Genomic DNA, 14216 nt, shown 5'->3' on the forward strand with positions numbered 1-14216 from the left:
GCAAGCCACTTAACCACATTGCCTTGCAAAAACCTAAAAAAAAAAACCTAGACAATGGTTACAGGGGAAAACCCCATCCTTTTCAGAATCATCTTGTGGGAATCTTGAAAAAACTTATTAATCTTAATCCTTCCTCTCCTGAGGGAGCTGCTATTCTTGGCATGAATTAATGAATTATTATTAGCCAGTCCATCCCAGGGGGAAATGATAAAACCTGTAGGTGTACATATATAAACACATGTAAATACACATACACATACATTTACACACATACATATGTGCATATATATACATATATATATACATATATATGTATATATATATATATATATATATATATATATATATATATATTTGATCTTTTCAGTGCTTTTAAAATGTGTTTGTGTGTAAGGATCATTCAGGACCTGGCTGCATCAACATTAAGGGATCAAAGGGCCTGGAATGAGATATTTTGAGGAGCAAGGGAGCTTGGAATGCAGCCAAGTATCTACTATCCTGCAAAGCTGAGCCTTCTCTTCCAGGGAAAAAAGATGGACATTTAACGAAATGGAAGAATTCCAAAAATTCCTGATGAAATGACTAGAGCTAAATAGAAAATTTGGACATCGAACAGGAGGTTCAAGAGACACATGATAAGGTAAAAAAGGGGGGGGCAGTAAAAGGGAAATAAAACTGCTATCTAGTAAGTTGACACTGGTTATATCCCAGCATGGGGGAAAAAGATTCTCATAAATCTTGAGAATTGTAACTCTAACAGAGAGAATATACCGAGCCAGAAATGATGGACATTCATGATCTATCCATGAGACTGCTATCTAATGGGATATAAGTGGCTTTAACCCCACTTGGGAGAAAGACTCTAATAACTCTCAAGAATTTTAACTCTATTAGATAGAATATACTTAACTAGAAGTGACAGACACTCAGAATTTTCTATGACTTAGAATGATCAAAAAAACACTACCTCCTTAAAAAGGGGGACAGGAAAGAGACAGGAGAGGAAGGGGATTGAATGGGGTAAATCTCATTACATTAAGAGGTACAAAAAAACCTATGGTAATAGAGGGGAAGAAGGGAACGGATGAGAAACACATGAATCTTCTTCTCATCAGACTTGGCTTAAAGTCAACCTACACATATTCAGTTAACTTATAAAACATCTAACCTTTCAAGCATTTAAAAGGGGAAAAGGGTAGGGGGATGGAGAAAGGGAAGGGGAGTAGGGGAAAAAGGGGAACTAACAAAAGGAAGGGAAGGGAAAAGGGAAAAAGGGAAAGGGGAAAGAAAGGGGAGGGGGTGATATAGGAGGGCAAACACACTGAAGGGGGTGGTATTCAGAGACAAAAATACTGGGGAATATGGATAAGGGGGGGAAGGGGGAAATACAAACAGAGGGAAGATAACACAGAGGGCAATAAAGTATTAGTAATCATTACTTTGAATGTGAATGGGATGAACTCTCCCTTAAAACATAAGCAAATAGCAGAGTGGATTAAAAACCAGAATCCTACAATATGCTGCTTACAAGAAACTCATTTGAAGCAGAGAGATACATATAGCGTAAAGGTAAAAGGTTGGAGTAAAATATACTTTGCTTCTGCTGAAGTAAAAAAAAGCAGGGGTAGCAATCCTTATCTCAGACAAAGCAGCAGCAAAAATAGATAGTGTTAAAAGAGATAAGGAAGGAAACTTTATCATTCTAAAAGGTACCATAGACAATAAAATTATTTCAATACTGAATATATATGTACCCAGTGGGACAGCATCCAAATTCTTAGAGGAGAAGCTGAAAGAACTACAGGAAGACATAGACAGCAAAATTCTTCTAGTGGGAGACCTCAACCTCCCGCTCTCCATATGAAAAAATGCTCTAAATCATTAATTATTAGATAAATGCAAATTAAAGCTTCTCTGAGGTACCACTTCACACCTCTCAGATTGGCCAATATGACCAGAAAGGATAATGATCATTGTTGGAAGGGTTGTGGGAAATCTGGGACACCATTACACTGTTAGTGGATCTGTGAACTCATCCAATCCTTCTGGAGAGCTATTTGGAACTACGCCCAAAGGGCAACAAAAATGTGCATACCCTTTGACCCAGAAATACCATTACTGGGTCTATATCCTGAAGAGATGATGAAAAAGGGTAAAAACATCACTTGTGCAAAAATATTTATAGCAGCCCTGTTTGTGGTGGCAAAGAATTGGAAATCAAGTAAATGTCCTTCAATTGGGGAATGGCTTAGCAAACTGTGGTATATGTATGTCATGGAACACTATTGTTCTATTAGAAACTGGGAGGGATGGGATTTCAGGGAAGCCTGGAGGGATTTGCATGAATTGGTGCTGAATGAGATGAGCAGAGCCAGAGGAACACTGTATACCCTAGCAGCAACATGGGAGTGATAATCAACCTTGAAGGACTGGCTCATTCCATCAGTGCAACAATTGGGAACAGTTTTGGGCTGTTTGCAAGGGAGAGTGCCATCTGTATCCAGATAAGGAGCTGTGGAGTTTGAGAAAAGTTCAAGGACTATTCCATTTAATTTAGAATAAAACAGATATTTTATTATCTGATCTTGTTACCTCTTAGTCTTCTTGTCTCTTCTTTGAGGATATGATTTCTCTCTCATCACACCCAATTTGGATTAAGGTACAACATGGAAACAAAGTAAAGACTGACAGATTGCTTTCTGGGGGGGGGGGAAGGAAGTAAGATTGGAGAGAAAATTGTAAAACTCAAATAACATCTTTAATAAAAATAAATAAAAAAACAAAAAACCCCACAAAAAATGTGTTTGTGTGCAGGTATATCTGTGTATGTTTCTCTGTATCATGGATGGCCATTTCCCTGTTCCCTCTCCACCCTTCTTGCTGCTTCCAGTCATTCCCAGGCTGGAAATTACCACCTTGTAAGTGGAAGATCTGTCCTCTTATTCCTTTCTCTACCTTGAATCTTGGTAATGGGAATTTTCTCTCCACCCCCCCCCCTTTTTTTTCTTCTAGAAGTTTTTTCTCTAAAGAAAATATACTATCAAAATGCAGTACAGTTTCTATGTAATCTAAAGATCCAACCCATTCTGGGAATTATGCCAAGAAACTCAAGAAACAGAAAAAGGTAAAAAGTAACCAAATTTGTTATCCTAAACTCATGTAAGTTAATATCAATTATTGATTACTGCAAATGAATTATTTTGAATTGGGTTATATACTGTGGAAATTGGAAAACTTGCTGTAGTTTTATATGAGGTTCCTATTAATTTTCTATGCTTGAATCTTAAAGAAATGTCTTGCTACCTATCATATAGTTAAGTAAGGAATTTAAAAATGTTTTGTTGTAATTTTCGGAAGTTTTGTGTTTGTATGTTGTTAAAGATTTTTGTAAAGAGCTAAAACTATGTTTGCAGGATTTTTAATATATCTATCTTTAAGAAATATTTGAATTGTGACAACTTAAGAGAAAGAATTGTGGTGTGATAAATAAGGACATGTATTGGCAACATGGTCTATGTAGCTGTACTATGTAGCTATAAAAATAAAGTTTTAAATGAGTTATTGGATCTGTTTAAGAATAATATGTACTAAAATCATAAAAGGAAATGGAATGAAGACAGTCTGAAATATGGTTAAACAATATATTAAGGGAAAAGACAGTAATGTAGTCTGATAGATTTGGGACAATATTAAAAAGATTACAAGGTAAAAAATGAAAATTGGGTAATGTATAGAAATGGTTAAAGCATGTAGAAAGAACAAATAGGCAGATCTGATTTTGCATAACTAAAATATTGATTATGGAACATCATTATAAAAGAAAAAAGTATAAGAGAGCTATGAGTCAATTGATAGGTTGTGAAATTCTGGGAATTGTAGAATTGAGATTTGTACTAAATTGAAATGTGCTCTTAAATATTATTGGGTAATTTAAAAACTTAACATTGGACTCTTTTTTTTTGCATAACCTTGGCAGTGAATTGACTGGAAATGATAAACCCCGTAATATGAAATGTTTGAGATATATAATATTTGTAGTAAATATAGCACTACAGGAACAAAATCAAAAATTGAGATTTTATATAATACCATTTGGAATGTAGATTTAGATGCAGTTGAATTCAATTTGGGGCATATTTTAAGTGCAAAATATCTCTCCTAATTTGATGTTTAAGATAAATCAAAATTTACTGCATTATTTGGCATTAAGTTAGATTAGGATAATGCAAGTTACCTCACCCATATATGATTATAAATTGCCTAGCATAGGGCAAACACTTCATATATTAACTGTTATTGTTTCCTTAATTAACAATAAGTGCTTCATACTTAATTTTATTTGAGGTTTTAAAAATATGAATAGTATATTATGATGCTTATGGTAACAAGAAATCTAACTTTACATGCATTTAACTATACAAGATGTCTTCTTATTAGCATGGGTTTTATTTCAAATTTCAATTAATAATAATGTTACATTATAATGTACAAATTGATAAACTTTTGAATGTTATGTTTTTACAACTTTGATATTATTTAGTATGTATTGAAAGACATTAAAAGAAAAACCAGTGGAAAATTGTTTTCAAATCAGCTATGCTATTTATAAGCCCTGGTTTTGTAACTGAGGTATTTGTTATCACTTTTGAAAATGTAAATTATTTTGAGTTATTGTTATAATGTTGAAACCTAAAAATCAAAGAATAGAGCCTATTGCAGGATAAATGAGTGAGTCAGCAAGGACAACAAACCCAGTTCCCTTCTCTGGTTCCTGTCAGTTTAGTATGGGCAAGGTCATCAGCCCTGGGAAATCTAATGATTTGGTATTTACATTATATTTTAAGGTTGTACTTTAGGTTTTATTATCTGATATATCATTAAGTCCATAATCCACCACTTGGGAGAACTTCTACACATTAATAACACAAGCTACTTAGAAGTAATGTGATCCCAAAGTATTATAGGTGGAGACCAAAGTCTGGGAACAAGAAGAAAGGACAATCTTTGGTCTCAGTTCAAGATAAGTCCCTTTTAGCTCAATTTCCCCAGGTACAAAATATTTTCCGCCTGATTATTCCTGAGTCTGGCTATGAGGTGGAATGGTTCCTGCATGGTTAGTTGTTCACAGTGACATTTACTTGAGGACAGAGCTTAGGAGGTTTGATCCTCTTGTGTATGTGTTGAGTTTTCAAGGATTAATTTGAAGTTGTTTTTATCATGTCCCAGCTTTTTCACTTAAAAAGTGAAATTTTTCACATTCAGTGCAAGTAGTCAATATGGATGCAAACATAATATGCCCTAGTATATGCAGTGTTCCCCTACCTACTGAAAAGACCAATGCCACCTGGGTAGGGAAACTACCACATGATTTATGCTAGATATATTGATTCAATCACTGACTACCAAAGTCATGAAGAACTATGTTGTTATTTACATTTTCCTGTATTTTTGCTCTTCCTTTTTGCTGTTGCTATTAACAACTCCCAACAGGTTGAACTCTAGTTCAAATGTACCATGGAAAAGACTGCAAGGATGCAGAAAGTCCTTGAGAATCTTGTCTTCCTTAGATTGGGCTCCTGACTTTTCCTCTTTACTGACTCTGAGGCCTACCCCACCTTTGATCATTTTTCTCCTGTATCTGTTTAATCTCCTTGTAAAGTTTATTTCCTTCAGGCTACAGGCAGTACATCTCCAACTAGTGGCCAGAGCAGGAAACCATCCACTACACAATCCTGAACATCAACAAACTCCAGACTTTGCCCCAGTCTTCTACTAAATACATCTCAGTTCCCAACAGTTCTACACCATCTCTCAGTAGGAAGTAGTTCTTGAAGAGGAGATCTCTGACCTTTATCCCTCAAATGAATTTAGGTTAAAACCATTTAAGAGGGAGATGGTACCATGGAAATATTAGGCAGATAGCAAATAGCTGAAATCTACCTTTCTATAGTCATCTGCATCATAAGGAATACTGACCTAATGAAGAGTAGATTATAGAAAAATTATGTCACCCTCATGAAAAAATCTTTCTATCCTCTCTGGGAAAGTGCCTCTTTCTACCAAACCTTAAATTTATAACAGCCATCTGTGTAACCTATATTCTTCTATTTAGTAAAAGGAACTGCAGCTGGGAGGATTTTACAAGAACAGGGAAACAGAGGCAGAAGTCCAACACGATAACAAACTATTAGCTCTTTGTTAGTTAAAATGAATCTTTGTTACCACTGAACACCCTCACATAATCCTTTAGATCCCTAAACCTTTTCCAGCATGTAGGCCATCCCCTGCACCCCTATATAAGTCCTAGCTTTTTCCCGTGATAGTTACTTATCTGCTTGGGATAAAGCCTGCAGGCAATAACAAAAAAATAAAACAAATTTGTTTTTATCATTGAAAAATAAAACTTGTTTCTTATCACTCTGAGTCATGAGTCTTAAAGAAATTCTTTCATTATTAGAAATTTAAAGTGGTGGCTAGGTGGCATAGTGGGTAGAGCACAGGCCCTCAGAGTCAGGAGGACCTGAATTCAAATCCGACCCCAGATAATAATTACCTAGCTGTGTGACCTTGGGCAAGTCACTTAACCCCATTGTCTTGCAAAAACCAAAAAAAAAATCAAAACAGAAATCTAACTCATCACCTGAGCATCAAAATTGCACCACTAGCAAAATGGGTCAAGTGGCAAAAAGATAGTCCCAGTATAATCTTTTTTCTTGAGATAATCCAGAAATGATAAGGTCCCTCTATGTTGAAACCAGTACAGTTTTCAGTGGCCATTGGACTCCTTTTTCCCAGGGAGAACTTAAGGACTAGTGGGCATTCTTTGTTGAAAGGTGACCTACTTTTCTTGATGAAGGTGGGGAATCTGAAACTGTCTACTCAATTCCCACAGAAGAATGGAAGTATCTTCTTTTCCTCCTCCAAGGAGATAAACTTTCTCCCTTCCCATCCTTGGCCCCCACTCCACTGAAACTGTTCTTTCAAAGTATGTTGTTTGAGAGCAAGAGGAGGAAAGGAATGTAAGGACAGATACTTGTGGTCTTTTAAATTTTTCTCCTAGTTGGCCACCTTTCAATACTACCCAGTATTCCCTGGCCCATCAGTCAGGATTTCCAGAATGGTGGAAGAAATAGGAAAATATCTACCAAAATGAGCAAGTAAATCTACTTTACTTTTCTTTCTTTCTTTCTTTTTTGTTTTTTATTTCATGATTGGAAACTGAACTCTGAAGTCTAGTCAGACTTATGGGTAAAATCCAAAAAGAATTGCAGTAAATGAGAACACAAAGATTATAGGTTATAAGAGAAGATAAGATTTGGGAGTGCTGTTCTAGGTAATTTGAGGTTAATGGTTTGGGGATTAAGACAAAAATCAAAACAAAATGAAACAATTTTATAGTCAGCATGGTGATCTTGCTGGTCTTTTCATTTTGGAGGACTTCATGCCTCCTTCACTTGATCAAAGACCAAGATGCTTACCATTCAACCCATCTCAGTAGTTCATATGAAAAATTGGGAATTACATGCTTTGACCCAGGATTTTCCATTTGACAAGATGTTAAGACCAATGTGCTTCAGGAGGAAGTTCTAGTCAGCAAATTTCTCTTTAAAAGACTGGATGAACTTGCCACCAGTGCCATTATGATGTGTGAAGTTATCATCCTAGCACATGAATACCAGGAATATGAAAATAGCATTCCTTGAATCCAAATCTTTTCCTTCCAGTGCTCTCAGAGCATGGAAGTTGTCTGTTATTTTTATATCTTTGTCTTCAAGGAACTTGAAAGAACTTTGCCTAGGGCAGGGGTATGAAATCTATTTTCTGCCAAGGGCCATTTGGATTTTTATAACATCATTCACCTGGTATATTTGGTCAAACATTTAATTAATTCACTCTAAAACGTCCCCTGATTTATTGAATTTCAAGTCCCATGGCAGTTTGGCTGCTGTGGCAGCCAGACCAAATGGTTGATGTTCCCTGTCCATGGTCTAGGAATTAATTACTTGACACATGCCAATGGGGTTGGCCATGACTAGGAATAACTGAGCTGGGATCTGCAGTGTAGACAGCAGGGGAAGAGGGAAGGAGGGAAGTTGGTAGCATTTGGCATATTGACCAAGTGAAGCAGAGAGCTCCCAGTTGCAGTGTCTATGAAGTTAGGCTAGCTTTTCCTAAGTCTCTGTTCCATAAAGGTTTAAAGTAGAAACTTAAAAAACATTGAAACTATCCCAGAGAATTGATTGGCTAAGATAACTAAGGCTTAGCTTCCTGGTCTCTTTAGAAAAAAAAGAAGAGCTTCTGAACAGCTGACTCAGATGAATAGATACTATATTCTCCTTAGATTTCCTTTTCCTGCTATGGCTAAGTAAACCTTTTGCTAACTTCATAGCAAGGACTATGAAGTGTCTCATTTTGTAAGAAGATGGACTTGAAAAAGTGGTCTTTTGTTTTATCTCACTGGAAACCAGGACTCTTCCTTACTTGTTGGGCAACTGTTCCAAACCATGTTGCTGTTTGGGTATTCCTCCTCAGTACTGTATATGTGCACACACTCTACTCAGTACATATTACATTTACATATCTGGCATATAGTAGGTCTTTAATTAATGTACTATCTAACTAAGAACTTAAGATGTAGGGATAAGGACATGAACTAGGTGAAACAATGGATTATTAATACTATCTGCAGGAGAATTATGATCAGAGAGAGATGCATGATATAGTGGAAGCAGAATACCCAAGGATAAAGAAAGGGCGTAGAGTTGGCACATTCATCTGGATGGCTGATAGCCATGTGTTCATATAGCTCAATCAGGAAAGCTTTAGTAGGAGAATGTATCTGAGGAATGCATTGGAGTCATTCTAGTCCTTCTGAAGCGGCCTTAGTGGTGAGACTGCTCAGTAGGTAGGTGTTGTCTTTTTCCATAATCACTACATGGGTTTTATTTGACTGCCTGGGAGACAAAGCTATTCATTCTCTGAGCTTTATGAACTATGCATGAGTTTGCAAGGGTTACACCCTGGGTGGTTTTCAGGTAGTAAACTTGGGTGGGGACAAGGAGTCAGAGAGAGAAGTTTAGAGGAGACACAATACCTACCAGCTTACTAAGGAACTGGTTCAACATCAGCACACTTTTAAGTTCAGGGTTTAGTTTGGGATGAAATGAAACTGTTAAGTCATTGAAAAACTGAAAGAAAAAAAAAGGGAATTCACTTTGACCTAAAACAGAAAGGGTATGCAACAGGGATTCAGTCATGTTTGGTTTTATAATGAAAGTCCCTTGAGTTTTCCTTTGGAAATGCATGTGACCATGAGGGTAGGGCATGGTAACTTGAGTTTTGTCAGACATCTACTAAATTGAGGGGGCCCCTCAGTCCATAGAGGGGAGACTTTTTTATGTCCTTGGATAACCAGGATACTGCATCAAAGGGGATGGGGCCAATCAGGTCCCAGAGAAAGCTTGGTTGCCTTTTGGGGCAAGCTAGGTGGCATAGTGGATAAAGTGCTAGATTTGGAGTTAGATAAGACTCAAATTTGGATTTGGCTCAGATAGTAAGATGTGGAATCATATAATCTCTGTAGCTTCAGTTTCTTCATCTGTAAAATTAGGACAATAATAATACCTACCTTCCATGGTTATTATGAGGATAAAATGGTACAAATGTAAATGTTTTGCAAACCTTAAAAAGCTACGTATTAGTTATTATTATTAGGGTAAACTAATCCCAGCTATGGGGAAATGGGAGGGCAGGTTAGGAACCTTAGCTCTATCATATGCCACATCTGGCTGGACTCTGAACAAAGCAAATTAAAAGGATGTTGCCCTCTGGCATAATGTATAATCTTTTTTTTTTTTTTAAGATTTTTCAAGGCAATGGAGTTAAGTGACTTGCCCAAGGCCACATGGCTAGTGAGTGTCTGAGGCCAGATTTGAACTCAGGTACTCCTGACTCCAGGGCTAGTGTTCTATCCACTGTGCCACCTAGCCACCCCCCACAATGTATAATCTTATGGGAACTGAGTGAACTCCACTGATTCCAAACCTGGGGGAAAAAAATACTGGAAAAATCCAGGGAAACCTGAGTAATGTGTTTGTCTTAAAAATTTATTAGCTGTGTGATCTTAAACAAGCTGCCTTATATCTATTTACCTGTTTTCTGATCTGTAAAGAGCAACATAGTAATGGTACCCTTCTCCCAGGGTTGGTGAGAGGATCAAAATGACAAAAAGATTGTGAAGGGCTTAATATAATGCATATGGTAAGTACTATATAGATGTTTATTATTATTTCTTTAATTGGATTCTATACTGGATTTTTTTATGTGATTAATATAGAATGCCAAGAGGGTTAGGATAATTTTTTTTTTAGGTTTTTTTTTTTTTTGCAAGGCAGATGGGGTTAAGTGGCTTGCCCAAGGCCACACAGCTAGGTAATTATTAAGTGTCTGAGACCGGATTTGAACCCAGGTACTCCTGACTCCAGGGCCGGTGCTTTATCCACTAGGCCACCTAGCTTCCCCAGATAATTTTTTTAATATAAGATACTTTGGAAATGCTAATTAGGCTGAATTGATAACATCTGCCAGGTAATAAGTTTTATTTCATGCTTTAAACATATGACTTTATGTTGTTACTGTGTTTCTAAATTCCCTTACATTGTGAAAATTAGAGATTATAAATTGAGCTGTAAAAATAATGTGGTAAATATATTTGAAAAAATATTTAGTGGGGAATGTTTTGTTTTAAAATGAATAATATTAACAATAGTAATAATTTACTGTTTGGAGAAAAAGTTGCATATACCTTTTAAGATAATTTTATCTATGAGGACCCTTGAAACTTTGTATTATAGTCTGGGTCACAAGATCTTATTAATCTTATTGATGGTATGTTACAAAATCTAAAATACTGAAGTTTGCAAATCTAGATTTGAGAAAATAATATTCCCTTTCCCACTCCTTGTTAAAGGAGGGGAATTTACAAGTTTACTATAATAGTGAGTTTTCATTTGGAAATTTTTGGCTACCACTTAAAAAATTACGAAAATGTATAGGTAGTTTAAAGATATCAATACATTAATGTGAGTCAGCTATCACATATTTGTTATATATTTGAAACCTCAGAATGTGTTTAGTTTTAAATTATATAATTATAAGTTATATTTACTATAGTAAAGGATAAATGAAATATTCAAGTTGTAAGTTGTGAATAGAGAAATTTTGCTGTTTGAGTAAAAAATTCTTAGGACTGGGGTGCTTAGGTGGTACAGTGGATAAAGCACCGGCCCTGGAGTCAGGAGTACCTGGGTTCAAATCCGGTCTCAGACACTTAATAATTACCTAGCTGTGTGGCCTTGGGCAAGTCACTTAACCCCATTTGCCTTGCAAAAACCTAAAAAAAAACCCTAAAAAATTCTTAGGACTATAATTTAATAGTTTCTTGAGTTTTGATTGCAGAGGCAGTTGTCTGAATTGTCATGAAGTCAATAGTAGAAAGTGGCATGTTGTTACAGTCTGAGAACTACTACAGGTGGATATCTGTCCCTGGGAAAAGTTAAGGGAACAACCTTGGTGTGTCTTAAAGCAGGATTCTCTTGACTCAGTTTTCTCATTGTGCTATTTCCTTTCTGAACAGGAAATTTCTCCACCTGGTTGGTTAATCCTGAGTCTGGTTTTTGATACTCTGTGAATAATGTAGATCTTTACAAAATGACTGGTGTTTGGAATCAAACAGAGCTAAGAAAGTTTTTCCTGTTATGATATGTATCAGGTCAGTCTGTGCACTTGAGAGGATGAATCTTGACATTGTTATAACTATGACCCTATTTTTCCTTTCACAGCAAATTTCTTTAGGGCAGGGGAGCAGTATAAGTTTGTAAATACAGTATTAAGTAATGTGACACCTTTGAGATACTATAGTAGTGTACAAGCATAAAAATATATTCTGATTTTAAATGGTATTTGTGGTTAAATTTTAATGTAGGTATGATATCCTTCTAAAGAGGAATTAGACAAAGTAATAAGATGGAGGTAATGTAATAATTTTCTTAATAAATGGGATAGTAAAATTTGAGAAAGTAAAAGGATTAGACGGTTCAGTTTAAGAACTATATACATATGTCTATGATTGGCTTCTAAATATATCTGGCATGGCAATTCTGGGTTTGATTATGTTTAAGTACTAAGTTTTCAAAATTGAATTAAGGACTTTATACATAAAATAGTATAGTTAAGTAGGTGAAATTATTTTTCTATTTTAAAGTATTTGATAATTTTAAAAGACAGAAGTGTTCATTTTACAAGTTAGACACATGATTTTTATTTTTAAAGTTTCTTATATCAGGGTTTAGGTAAAGATAAAAACAGTATGTGGTATATATATAAGAAACTGAAATTCTCTAAAATCTCAGTGAATTATGACATTCTAATTTGATGTACTTATAGCTCTATGGTTAATATGATCAAAATCATAACATTTTCACCGCATGAACTAGTTATTGAAAAAATTTAAGAGGTTGTACTAAATTATATTAATGTAGTGATATATATTGTAGTCTTTGTTGTTCATTCAGTTGTGTTCAACTCTTTGTGACTCTGCAAACCATATTTTCCTTGGGATTTTCTTGGCAAAGATTCTGGAATGACTTGCCTTTTCTAGGGGATTAAATCAAAAAGGTTTTGTGACTTCTCAAGGATCACCCAGCTAATAAGTTTCTGAGGCCAAATTTGAACTCAGGTCTTCTTGACTCCAAGTCCAGTGCTCTGAGCCACCCAGTTGCTTTCTCCAGTCTTGTTATTTGCAAATTTTAACAGAATTATCTAGGAATCTCTACAAGTTATTTAGAACAAGAAGAACAGAACCCTCTTCAGAGCTGTTCTGAAAATGAGGGCCATTCCAGAATGTTCAAGAGAAGATATTTTCAGGACCCAGAAGAATGCATGGGACAAATGGGACTTAAGATAATATGTGATGCTTCAATGGACATTGGGAGTGGGTTACTAGGATACAAGATGATGATGTTATTTTAATATTGATGATTATCATTGTATTACTTTGACCTTTTCATGGTGTTAGGGTCTGCAGAAGTTATGTTAAATCTCCACTCTCAAAATTAATCCATATGTACTTTGATCTATAGTTTGACATATAATTCTGATTATGAATATATGGAAAAACCTTATAAATGTTTTAAGACAAGTGATTCAAAGGGGAGGTTACCAGCCCACTCTCTCAGCAACCAAAGGAGGGGAATTGTGGGAACTGATTGAACCACAATGAGTCCATTTTGTGACTCAGTATTGGATCTATCTTAGCTCCCTCTCCATTTATGGATCTAATCCAATTTTTGTCTAGGAAGCTGGATCACCTTTACCTGTTGTTTCCTTTTAAGGCATAAAGATGCAACCCCCTCCCCTTTGTATTTGAGGTCCAGTGCCAAACTGAGGAGGCCTGGTTTCAATTTGTTATGGAAGAAGCACATATATATACATACATACATATATATATATATATATATATATATATATTGCTTAATAAATCAATATGCTTGAAAGCTCAAACTTTTGTTTCCTCTAATTTCAGATTTCACTCATCACAATCTGGAGGTAGCCAAATTTTCCTATGAAAGATGTGTGCTCATCTTCAGTAGTGCCAAGTGAATGATTCCTGGATTTTTTCTAGTTATCTTTCACCTCCAACCCCAATATCAATAGTTAAACCATAGATGTTCTGCTTTCTCTACTCCAATTCAATAGTCTCTGATGTTTGCCACTGTGTGGCCTTAGTAAAGTCATGTCTCTCAAAGTCTCAAGTTTCTTCTATAGAATTATAGGGTTGGATTCCTAAGAGTTTAAAGTTTATTCCAGTTTAAATACATACCAAATTAAACCCATCTTCCACCCAGATGTTATCATTTCTTGTCAATGAGTCACTATTTAAAGCCTTGGAACCATCAATGGACTCTTTCCTCTTCCTGTCAGTCAAAAGTTCCCATAATTTTGCTGTATGTACCCTTCTTCTTTTTCTCTCATTCTCTCACTGAATTCTATCCAGTCAACTTAGTCTAACTGTCCTCTGGCACATGAAATTCATTTTTATCTATTAACTTCCCCTGTCACACTACTTTTACTATCTTCTGTGTGGTTCAGAGTAGAGAGGATTGGAATTAGAATAAAGGCCAAATTTTTCATCAGTAAAATATGGAGGTTGAATTAGT

The sequence above is a fragment of the Macrotis lagotis genome, chromosome 2, assembly GCF_037893015.1.
Source record: "Macrotis lagotis isolate mMagLag1 chromosome 2, bilby.v1.9.chrom.fasta, whole genome shotgun sequence".
In the NCBI taxonomy this organism is placed as follows: Eukaryota; Metazoa; Chordata; class Mammalia; order Peramelemorphia; family Peramelidae; genus Macrotis; species Macrotis lagotis.